Here is a 13,584-nt window from a genome sequence, read left to right on the forward strand (position 1 = left end):
CGAGAAAAAGTTAAAGTCCAGCTCATTTATTCCGTCCTTCACCCAATCATTGGAGAATATGCCTTGCACGACCACAGCTCATCATAGGGTGTATTTGACCTACCTATATAAGGAATATGATACACTTTTTGGGGAGGAGCCTAGAGTCTCTTGTCACACATTGAAAATCATCTTGGAGGCTCTCCTTGGAGAGGAGGAAGGAGGGAAGCTAGAGTACCATTGGAGGAGATCTTCACTAACAAGGAACAGCCATGGAGTTAGCCCTTGAGGGTTGGATCATCACTACCATGAGTGTCTAGACATCTTCTTGGGGCTAGAGTTAGCCCCAAGCATGCTTTCTATACTCTAATCTTATGTATTATTGAGGGATTAGTGTTGTATGATACATCTTGATATTCATGTATATATAAATCTTGATTATTTCATGGTTTGTATGGTTTAATGCTTCCAATTGACTATTATATTCTACCCATATGTCTATGTATGCTAGAGTAGGATATTCATGTGCTTATCTCTAGATTTAGTGTTTTTGATGCATGTCTATGTGTATTGATGCTATAGATCTAGAGATTATCAAGATGATATGCTTAATGAATGCTATTTTGGTTCATTTGATGGTTTATGCCTATTCTTGATGGTTTGTGCCTCTCCCCTAGTCTAGATAGCTTTATTTTCATGCTAGTAGTGTAGATTTAGTGTAGTGGTAGTATAATGTTAGATGGGAGGACAATCTACTCTTGATGTTTGATGTTCCATGCTTGTGAGACCAAATGGCATATTCCTCTAATATTGTGTTGTATGTGGATTGTGAGCTTAATGAATGATTAATGACTAGTTATGATATGTTGTATCTTTCACATGTGTTTAGACAATTTATTCCTCTCCCAATAGATAAATTGTGGCCTCTCACATGATGTTTAGATAATGCATGTTTAACTAAGTCATCCTTATGGATTGCTTGGACTATGAGCTTAATGAAAGGTTCAATGACTTGATTTGATATTTTGTTCTCTTTACATGATGTCTAGACAATATATTCCTCTACCAATAGATGTATTGTGGCCTCACACATGTTGATTGAGACAATTTGCACTTGTAAAGTCACCCTTACCAATTGAATGTCTTTTACACACACAATATTGTTGCAACACATTCATTTCCTTCATTAGTCACTTGATTATGGTTTGGAATAGTATTGTTTGGTGGTGATCTCTACACCCCAAGACCTTTCCTTCTTACTTACTCTTTATCTTAATGCATTTTAATTAATTCTTTTCTAGAAGTAATCAACCAACCTAATTCTCTTTTGCAATCATTTGGTACGCTAGAGTCGAAGTTGAAATTCCAACACGTATAATCCCTTGGGACGATCCCTACTCACTCTTGCTATGTTAGTAGTAGTGTTGGTAGTGGTTTTTATAAATTTAAATTTGACATAAAAGGCTTTTCTTGAACCACACATTCACTACATTCAGTTTGGCGTATTGGAACGGCCGTCGTCAAACGACGAGGTTCATTGGATGCCATGGTAAATTACAGCAAAAGGCAAATAAAATCTTTATAACAAATCAAAAAATCGATAGATTAGAGAGTAACAATTAAGTAAGAGGGAGAAGTATTAAAATAATAAGACAATAGAAAATTAATATAAAGAAAAATAGTAGATAATGTGAATGTAAAAAAAGAAGTAATAATAAGGCAAAAAGATTAAAACAATACATATTCTAAAACTTAATGTTCAAGTACTGAAGACAATTTAACTTCAAATTTGCTTGTGTTCAACAAAAAATGAATAAAGATAAAACTCATCACATGTCATCCAAATCAGTATCATCTTCACTAAGCAATTCTTCTTCCTCGTCTGAATTGTCTTCAATGGAGATTTCATCATTGTCTTCAAGAAAGTCAAATTCATAACGTGATTCTTGACTAGTTTTAAGAATTATTTCAGCATCAATACTTTCAACCTCCAAGCCATCCCTATTTAAAGGGAGTGGATCCATGTCAAAGTCCGCCGCCTCAACAACCCTATCCACAATACATGGTTCATCCTCTTGATATGCTGCAGTACACATTTTAGCTGTAAGTCTGCTATCATCCTCTATTTCAGGAACATCATAGGAGCTTCTATGTGTTATATCTTGAATGACCTTCCACGTCCCTCGTAATTTGCTGTCTTTGACGAAGAAGGCTTGTTTAGCTTGATTAGCCAACACAAAAGGCTAATTTTTGTACCATTTACGGGCTATGTTTACGCTCCTGAAATAAGTATCACTCTTAATACCAGTCTTTGTGTTGAACCAATCGCATTTAAATAGGACAACCCGCCTTTTCAAAGGGTATTGTAACTCAATGATATCTGTCAAGATGCCATAGTAATCAAGGTCCTCTGTTTTGACTAACACACCACTATTTTGTGTTATTCGATTTCTCTCCCTTTCCTTTGTATGGAACCTAACCCCGTTTACAATGCAATCAGAATATCGATGTATCCGAGATTCAGGTCCATACGCTAATGAATAAAGGTCATCATTAATTGTTAACTTGTTATGATAACGCTCTTTCTTTATCTACGAAAAATTTGTAGAGTGTTAAAACTAATGCACAAGGACACAACATCTAAAAGAAATGGTAGGTATGTCAATCACATTATAGACTTACCAGTGTTTCCAACCATCTAGGAAATTTTTTTGCGTGTCTGGATTGTACATTAACCGTATTTTCTTGCTCAAGTGCAGCCTTGTGTACACTAAATAATTATGTGATATTAATATATGCATTTTATAATTTATAAGTAGATAATTTAAAAAAAAAAAATACAATATATAACTTACAGTGCGTATGACTCAATTTCTGGACAATTATTTAACACGTAGAATCGAGCCTTTTGCATGCTTGCAATGTCAAGTATTTCTAAACTTCCAGACCCTAAAGGACGAACCACTTGCCTTAGCTGTGAAAAAGTGGACCAATTGGTACGATAGTCGCCCTCGTGATTTCTTTCTTCTCGATTAAATCGTGTCTCAATCCCTTGAAGAAACCTTGAGCAAAATGTGACACATTCATTGTCCATATAAGCTTCGGCAATGGACCCTTCAGGACGTGCCTTATTACGCACATAAGACTTAAGAGTATGTAAAAACCTGCATACACATCAAAATACTTATACATAATTAAATATCATGTAATGCCCCCAAAACATTTTATGTATTAGAAATATACAGCACCTTTTAATGGGATACATCCACCGATATTGGGTAGGTCCTGCGATGATAGCCTCACGTGGCAAATGCATAGCTAAGTGCACCATTATGTCAAAAAATGATGGAGGAAATATCATCTCTAACTTGCATATTATAACAGCAATGTCCCTTTCTAATGCCTCTAAGACATCCATTTTAAGGGTCCGACAACACATCTCCTTAAAGAAAAAACCAAGCTCTGCTATCACATTACAAATATTAACGAGTAACAATCCCCGTATAGCTAGAGGGAGGAGACGCTATAAGAGAACATGTGAATCATGACTTTTCAATCCAGATATCTTACATTCATTGACATTCACACAACGGCTTATGTTCGACGCATAACCATCTAGGAACTTCACCGACTTTAACCAATCACACAATTGCCTTTTTTCATCCTTTGACAATGTGTAACGCGCAGGTGGCATCTCAAATTTCTCACCATTACGCCAAAGATGAAGTTCTTTTCTAATACCCATTTCTTCTAAATCCATCCGACTTTTGAACGTATCTTTCATCTTTCCTTCAATGTTCATTAATGTCCCCAATACGTTATCACATATGTTTTTCTCTATGTGCATTACATCCAAGTTATGCCATAACAAAAGCGTTCTCCAATAAGGCAATTTAAAGAATATACTCTTCTTTGTCCAATTAAGTTCCTCCTTCCCACGAGTCCGCTTCTTATTGTTTGGTCCTTTTCTGAATCTAACCTCGGGTATAAGATTAAGTTGTTCTAGAATATCATCACCAGTCAACTGCTATGGTGGCTGTCTTTCTTCCTTCTCACCATTAAATTGCTTATAACGCTTCCTATAAGCGTGTTCGGATGACAAAAAAATATAAGCTCCCAAGTAACATATCTTCTTTCCATGACTCAAATAACAAGAATATGTGTGTTTGTTACAATTTGGACATGCCATATAACCCTTTGTCATCCATCCGGATGTCATCGCATAGGCGGGAAAATCATGTATAGTCCAAATCAACCTCGCATGCATGTTAAAGTGAGATTTTCTATAGGCATCATATGTCATCACACCATCCATCCACAATTCTTTTAACTCATCGATCAACGGTCGCAAGTACACATCAATGTCATTACCAGGTGATTTAGGACCAGGAATAAGCAATGACATAAACATATATGGTTTCTTCATACATATCCAAGGTGGCAAATTGTAAGGCATAATAATTACAGGCCACATACTATAAGCATTGCTCATGTTACCAAATGGATTAAAACCATCACATGCTAACTCGAGACGAATATTACAAGGATCGGCAGCAAACCAACTATGCTTATTGTCAAATTCCTCCCAAGCTTTTGAATCAGCTGGATGTCTCAACACATTTGTCTCTTTGACGCGTTTCTCCTTATGCCACCGCATGTCTACTGCTGTATCCCTTGACATAAACAATTGTTGAAGCCTGTGTTTCAAAGGAAAGTATCGTAGAACTTTTTGAGGAATTTTCTTACCCTTACCTTCGCGAGACTTATACCTTGACTCACCACACTATGGACAACATTCTTTACCTTCATTCTCCTTCCAGAATAGAGCACAATCATTTTTACATGCATGGATGGAATCGTATCTGAGACCCAAGTCACGTAACAAGCTTTTAGTCTCGTAATATGACTTTGGCAACGTGTTGTCATCAGGAAACAACTCCTCTTTTAGCAACTTAAGCAACATGTCAAAACTTTTGTTGGTCATTCGGCCTACAACTTTCATATGGAACAACTTTAATATTGCTGACAACTTAGAGTTTTTCTGACAACTTGGCCACAATTCACATTGTGCGTCATTTAGCAATTTATTAAATCTTTCATCTCACACATCAACTTCAGGTGGATCTTCTGCTTGTTCTGCTTTAGTGAATGTTCCTATTTGTATATTATCCAGTAGTTCAAATGCATTGTCTTCATTTCCACGCCCCTCATCGGCATTATCCCCATTGTCGGTATTAACATCATATTCTGTATTAACAGTACTAGTGATGTTAACAGTACCCTCCCCATGCCATATCCAATTAGTATACGACTTGTACATCCCACACTGAAATAGATGTTTTTCAACCTCCTTAATTGGCTTATACACAGTATTTTTGCACAGACGACACGGACATCTGATCTTACCCTGCCCATCTTTATGTCTGTTAGCCAACTTTATGAAGTTTCTTATGCCTCTATTATACCCTTCACAACCCCTAGCATGATGATGAATCCAAGACTTATCCATGTAACTAGTTTATCAAAAACAAAATCAATTATGGATACAATAGAATTAATGCATGTTGAATATATATGTGTATGTATAACTCTTTCAATTTCCTCATCCATGGTCCTATCCCATTAAATAGAAACATGAATAATGTATTAAAATAGATGCAATTGTGTGGAAATACATTTATTAATTTTTAACACATTATTTTGTATTTCAATTATGTCGAAATGTGTTATAAACATATATATATGTAAGGAACAACTTTATTTTGAACACATTATGTACAACTATGTTCAGGACAAAAAATGTTATAGCCTCCCAAACAACCAAAAAATGAAGGAACATAATAATTATTATTTTTCCTAAATATAATATCTACCTGGATTAAATTCAAACATATTTATAAGAGAACCTTTCATTTAAACAAATTAAATTGAAGAAAACAATGAAGCTTAAAAATAACATCAATCAAAACATGAACAAACAATTCCGTATAAAATACAAAACAGAATCATATAGTTCTGTCCACATATTCAACTATATATCACAATGTTAAGACAAAGCCAAAACCTAAGAGATCAAAAACAAAAGCCTCATTTCCTAGTACTTCATTATCTAGAAGTGAACTAATTTCTAATGAAAAATCACTAAATCTGAACCAAAAGGAGGATAAAACAACACTATTTAGTTCAAATCCAAAGCCAAACAAAACCACACGTATATAGAAACAAGATGTTCAAAAAAAAAAAAAAAAAAAAAGTAGACTTAAAATCTAATCAAAACACATGGAGACAAATTTACCGAAACAAATAGAAGAGGAAATTAAGAAATCACAAGACATTGAAAATTGGACTGTTTAATTACAAAATCACAAGATCACCTAGTTTACATCCCATGTGGGACAGAACACATCTACGCAACATAAAAAATGGTGTCTTTGGGTTTGCTTTTTTACTTCTAAATTTTGGTATGAATTCTGATCAGTATACTCGTAGTCTTGTATAAAAGTAAAATTTGGAAATTGAGCAAAGGTGATCTATGTACCCGTTCTAGGTCAATTTCATATTGGAGAATCCAATTATGTATAAAGCCTTGAAACTTCCAATAGTTGAAAGAATTAACATGACTACAATTGTGTCCAGGAAAATAAAAATAAAACTAAAAAAATCTGTTATAGCCTCCCAAACAACCAGAAAATGAAGGAACATAATAATTATTTTTTTTTTCCTAAAGATAACTTTTTCCCAGATTTAATTCAAACAAGTTTTTATTTTTGGGCAACACATGAACAGATCTGTATAGAATACAAAACAGAATCATAGAGTTTTGTCCACAACTTCAACTATATGTCACAATGTTAGATGAAACCAAAACCTAAGAGATCAAAAACAAAAGCCCCATTTCCTAGCACTTCATTATCTAGATGTGAACTAATACAAATACTCACACACACACACATATATGTATATATAAGGCCATAAAAAACATATGTGTTAAATCTATTAAACTGGTTTCTTTTACTTTTTGAACAAAGCACGTTGAGTTAGATATAAAAATACTCAACAAATTACACCACACACACAAAACAATAAATAAAGAGATAACTCTAGCCTCACCAAGCCAAAAAGCAAATATACAAATCTAAAAAGCAACGGGAAAAAAAAATTAAATATAGAAAATAAAAAACACTTACAACACCCGTAGAAGAGTAAGTAGTGACACTGAACTTCTAGTCGCTCTAGTAATCCTTATAGAGAAGATCTACGGCACGAAACAAAGAAGCAAATGATAGAAAACATTCCAAGCTATCAATCCAATCAACTGAGACAAATGAATGGGGTATTCCAAAAATATAAAGGATGGGCACTTTATGTGTTCAACTAAACATTTTGAGCTAATGCAAAATTTACAAATCCATTAAATTGACAACATTTTTGGCTGCACAAGTGGATTAGTAATGTTAGGGATTAGAGATTTTCTTAAATACACAATACACAAGTGTTGCATTCTATAACAATTGGTTACCAAAAAATTGTTAAAATAGCTCAGTAATCTTTTGAAAAATAAAGCTTGAATTTGGTATTTTTAAAACTGTAAGATTAGCAATACAAAATAATAGGGATCATTGAGTCACTTGTTGAATTTAAAGTATTATAGGAAAAAAAATCCCCAAGAAACAATTTAGTGACAAATAACAATTTAATAAATAGCTAGTGAGTCAAGCATAATTAGGGAAAAAGTCCCAGATATTGGATCAATTTGGGGTGACCTGGGAGGCACTCTCCTAGTTGGTGTGACTTTCAGCACCACTCTAACCAATTCGTGGGCACCAAGACGGGGCGTGACACCTTCTCCTTGTCAGATAAATATATATATATATATATATATATATATATATAGATATATACATATATTTTTTATATAATACTAACTAAAAAATGAAAGAAGAAAAAAAAAAAAAAAAAAAAAAAACAAACAAACAAAACAAAACCCTCTCTTAAACATCTTGTGAAGCTAGAGCCAAGTCTGCAGAACTGGAAAAGGCAGAGTGATGGATTAAGCTGTACAGTCTGAAAATAACATTTGTCCTTGGACACATACTCTGCACTTCTTCTTATCTACATGATACACTCTAGTTATCAAAAAAAAAAAAAAAAATTTGTTTTGTTTTGTTGGCTATAATTATCAATTAATTAGCTTTACAGTTAACTTGCACTCTACTTGTGGATAAGAAGATCAATGGGATATAAAGTTTTGTTTATACATTCTGTTTTCTTGTCCAATAAAACTTTTTTAAAATTTAGTTCCAAAAGAAGATGGATACAACTCAGGCCAATAATTTATAATACTACTAAATTTAGTTTGTTATGATTTTTTTTTTGGAAGATTTTTTTTTTTTCCAAAAAAAAAAAAAATATGTTAAAACCCATCAGTACCATTTAGGTTAATGCAAAATTAGAATATTTCCAGAGCCATAAGAAGAATATTCAAAAATTAAAAAGTTGGGTTTGTGAGAAGATGACGGACCTGTTGTAGGGAGTGTCTAGAGTGGGAAAGTGGGTGAGATCAGAATACAAAGAAGGAAGAAGAAGCTTTGTCCACCATTGATGGACTAACTTTGCTGCTTCCCAATTGAAATGAATTAGATGTTCACCCAATTAGACAAAGAAGAAGCCAATAAACTGTAAATTATATATTATTAAGATCAATCAACAAAACCCACAAAAAAGGATCGACTTTCCAGCAAGAAAATTAAATTAATGAAGTAGCTTAGTTATTAGATTGTGCAAAGAATCTACTCTTATACGAATTATAAAATTTTACATTATTCTCAAAGTACGCGAGATATCAGGTTCCTCAATGGATTAAAAAGAAAAAGAAGTAAAGACAATTGTCTATTTTACTTCATAATAGCAATATATAGCATAACTCCTTCAAAATATATATATAAGAAAATTTATTCTGTTTTATTTTATATTTTATTTTATTTAATAATTTTTTTTAATAGAAACTCACTCTTACATTTCACTTTTTCTTTTAAGGGATTTAAACCTAGATCTTCTATTTTGAAAGGTAAAAAAGTGCCACTATTTTAAAAGTAAAGTTTATGTTTTGCATGACAATCATATGTTTGAGAAAATTTAGAAAACTTAACTGCAGAAGGAAAGCAGAAGGAATATATTTTTTTAGCCTGGCAATTGGTTGAAGTTTGATTAGAAGTTAGAGAGTAGGTAGGCGACTCCAATAGAAGCTCACACACCAACTGTAGGGCTTCCCACCAACTGGGACATAAAGCACGTCTAGCATAAGGAAATTCCTAATGTAATACCATAAGAAAATTGAAAATTGAAGTCCAAATTATTGCGCTTAATGTACAATTTGGAAGGATGAGGGCGACAAGAACTTATCTTCTAATTTCAAGTTTTAAAAATCTTCTCCAGCATTCCACAATTCTAAATCAAAATAAAAGTTCAAAGAAGACCTTACAATTCTTCTTTTTTAATTTTTTTGTCTCATTTTCACCAAAAATTTAATATTCAAAGTTAATCATAACTTGATCGTAATCCAAATACAGAGTTCCATGCATGACTACTTACCAAATTAAATATTGATCTTTGAACCCACCACCCGTTTTCCTTTTTGTTACATTTTTTTTTCCTTAATTTCGTTTTGACTACAAATATGGTTGTTAAGCAGTGAACAATAAAGCGAACACTCAAGGTTTGTGCATCTAAAACATTCATGTTAATTATATGCATGTGTATATGTGTGTATATAGTGAATGTATAAGCAGTTAGGGTTCATTAATTGGGCAATAAGGGAATTGAGGAGTGAAAACTACCGGCGGTGGGATTGATGTTGAAGACGGTGGAGAGTGTTAGAGGACTCGTCGATAGGAGAGTAGAGGATATCAGGAAAGATCATTTCCGGCTGCTGTTGTTGGGGGGCTCTTCAATAACTCTATGTTGATACCCACTTTTGCGAAAGAGAAAATCAGTTGGCAATGACTTCAATTGAAAAGAAAGAGATCGATATTGGGGAAGACTATACAAGTTTTTCAGCACTAGATGTCATGTAAAGGCAGAGGGATCATCATCATCTAAGATAGAAGACGGAAGGAGAAGAGCTAGCTAGGGCAAGCCTTCAGAAAGAGAGCAGAACAAGTTTAATATAATTGAGAGGGTTTTGCGCAAGTGTCCCTTGTGGGCAAAATATATATATGCTAATTGACCGAAACTACATTATTTTAGAAGGATAGTTTTGTAAAATTACCTGGTAAGTAATCAAGGACGGTACGTTTACCGTCCCAAAAGGCCATTTTGATAATTTTTTTATTAAAAAAAATATAAATATGGCGCTAAATTTTCGCGCTAACAAATTGGAGGGGGGGAATTATTTTTTTTTCGGTCTTTTAGGCTTTTTTTGGGTAATTTGGGACAAACTGCCTCTTCCGTCCCAAATAAACTACCTTTTTGAGATAAATTTGAAACTGTCCCTAATTGTCCGTTCCTATTGCCCAGAATTCTTGTAGTGTTTGTATCTTGATAACATGTCTTGTATGATAACATGTTCACATGCTCAGGTGTTGTGAGACGCCTATTATTTGTTAAGCATACCTTATGTGTATATATATGCTTCCTGATAACATAGTCTGTGTCGCTATCATGTCTTGGTGTGATATCATGTCTATGTGCTTATGTTAGCATGCCTATATGCGACGTATGTCGGCATACCTTACGTTTTTCATTCACGTGTATTGTCATACCATGTACTTACGTGCTTCTTGATAACATGTTTCGATTTGATAACATGTCTATTTGCTTATGTGGTAACTTGTTTAGAAGCTTAATTTGACTGTTTTAACGTATGATATATGCTCATTTGCCTTACATGGTACCTGTTTGTTATCTTAGCATATAGTATATGCTCATCAGTCTGAGTAGATTACATACACTTATTCATCTTGACATGATTATATGCAGCATCTTATCATGCTTTACGTCCTTCTCCTGTATGCACTGACATGCTATATATGACCTTACTACTTGTATGAGTAGATAGTTTATTGCTATGTTGCATGCTAGCTGTTTGCTTTCATGTCTGGTTTTGGCATTGTCTCTAAGGATCTGTCGTATCCCTTGGATGCATTCTTGTTTCACGAGTTTTTTCCTTGGATAGGAGAAATTCATTCTATAAGGACCCATGTCGGGAACCTTCTTGTCTGTTCTGTCAAACGATGCGAGTTAGGCTCATGTGAGTGTAGAATCGCAGTTCTTGTTTGGTGGAGTGAGACATGGGCCAGGGAGGCACCATTTCATTTCTTTTTCCTTCGTGGCTTCTAGATCTAAGGCCTTAAGCGTATGGTGCCAGTGTCATTGTTGTCAGAGTTTTGGGATTTGCTACCCCAACTCTCGCAGATGCCTGGTTCCAGTGGTGCTTTTGGTAATGATCATTTTTGACATTGATGTCATCCGTATCAAGAGGTTTCTCAGAGTTGACCTGGTTTGGGGCATGTTATGAACTAGTGGCTTATACCGTCATGCTACCTTGCTGACGAGTAAGTGTGGGCGGCATCTGGTCACTATTCGTACTGCCTTGTCACTCTCTTCTTTTATCGTGTTTCCACATTTTGTTGGCTTGGGATTCTCTCGGTGGTTAACGTTGAGTTAATGTGCCGATTCGTATGAGGTGTTGTCTCAGTTCATGTTTCGAGTTCCTTCAGTTAATCTGGAAACTTCTAGAGTTATCCTTCAGTGCTTTATGAGCTGTCCTTGGTTTGACCTTTTGTTTGGTCCCTGCTCTGTTCTTTTCTGGTATGTTTTGAATTTCAGGGATGAAATTCCTTTAAGGAGGGTAGGTTGTAACGACCCGGTCATTTACCTCCCTTTCCTTTTTCCTGAAATTTTACGGATAAATTTTTTTCGTTTAATTTTCTTTTCTGAGCTCTGTTTCTTGTCGCTTAGTGTCATCTCGAGTGCTCGAAAATAGTTTCTGAGACTCTTTTTCATGGATTGACAACTTTCTTTGAGGACCGAGTCATTTCTGCATTTTCACTTTTTGGACACTATGCGTCTTTCGTCCTTTTCCTTATTTCGTCTTTTTCCCAATCTATCTTTTCCCCGTTTGTCACCTGTTTGGTAAAACCTCACTTTTCGTGCTCGGAGTTCTTTTTTGACTTCACGTGTCTTCAGCTTGAGTAGTTTCCTTGAAATACGTATATTTACTTTTGCAAGAAAGTACTCTGGTTGCTCCCGGTGTCCATAGGGGCATAGATGCACAATTCTTTGGAATTATTTTCTTTTCTTGGGGACTTTTTCGTAAATATCTTTTGAAGATATTTTATTTCAGGGGTATCTAAGAAAATATCTTTTTGGAAGATATTTTCATTCTTGGGCAGTTTCGTAGTTAACCCTTTTTGTAGGGGTTATTGTGCAATTAACGAAAGTAAAAAATCCACTTTTCTGGAACCGGCAGGGCCATTTAGGGGCAGTTTTTGAGACTTACTATAAATAGGATGCCCTAAAGTGAAAAATTAGATTTTCACTCATCTTCTCCATTCTCTTGGCCGGCAGCCATGGGAGCTCCTTGGCTGCCACCCTTTCTCCCCATTAACCCCTATTAGAAACCATTTTGGGCAAGTTTTGAGTTTGGGTTTGAGGCCAAGTTTGGATTTTCATGGGGCTTCTTGGAGATTCATGTAGATCGTGTAGTCCCCGACAAAACCCTTCGGTTTCGGCGTATTCGGAACACTTTTTTTTTTCGGTAAGGATTTGAGGTTTTCATCTCAAATTGAGGTAGGGGGTGTTATAATTTACTTTCTTGCTCTATTACATGCTTGTGATGCTTATTCAACTCAATTGCATGCTTGGATATTAAATCTAGAATTTTTGATTATTTATTTTCTAGTATGAAATTTAATTTTTCCGGTGAGTTATAGCATGTTTTAAACTTGTGGCTTAACACTATGTTACCCCTTGATATATAGATTGACATATATTAAATCTAGATTATTTGGATAAGAAATGAAGATTTTATTTAATATTTATCTTGAATAAAATATTAAATCATGTGACCTTATCTAGCTTTAAATCAACATGTGATAGCATATTATATTAGGCATTCGCATGTTCTTCAAAATAGATTAATTTGAGAGTAATCGGAGAAGTTTTGAAATCTTGTAATATTTAATTAATTAGATTAATTAAATTGCTCCAAGTGTACTATTCATCCCATTGGATTTCCGACTTGAAATTCTTGACATGCATGTTATATAGTTACACATATATTAAATTTAGAATATTTGATTAGGTATTGAAACCTTTCAATTATTATTTTTCTTGTATTAAAGTTTAATACACATGGCCGTAACTTGTATAGAATGTACTTGTATCATGCTCTTAAATCAAGTCTTGACATGTTTAATAACATATATTAATTTGAGATCATTTGGACGAGTTTCAAAATCTAGAGATTTTAATTTAATGAATTAATTAAAATCCATTCAATGGTTCCATGAGCTAGATTAAGTTTCTAACCTTGTATTCATGATTTCCTTGGCAAGTTCCCTCACGTGTATCAAATCAAGAATAATCGGATAAGTCTTCAAACTT

This window comes from Cornus florida, unplaced genomic scaffold (genome assembly GCF_030987335.1).
Source record: "Cornus florida cultivar Cherokee Brave unplaced genomic scaffold, ASM3098733v1 CherokeeBrave_3.0.0_Hap2_Chr02, whole genome shotgun sequence".
NCBI lineage: Eukaryota > Viridiplantae > Streptophyta > Magnoliopsida > Cornales > Cornaceae > Cornus > Cornus florida.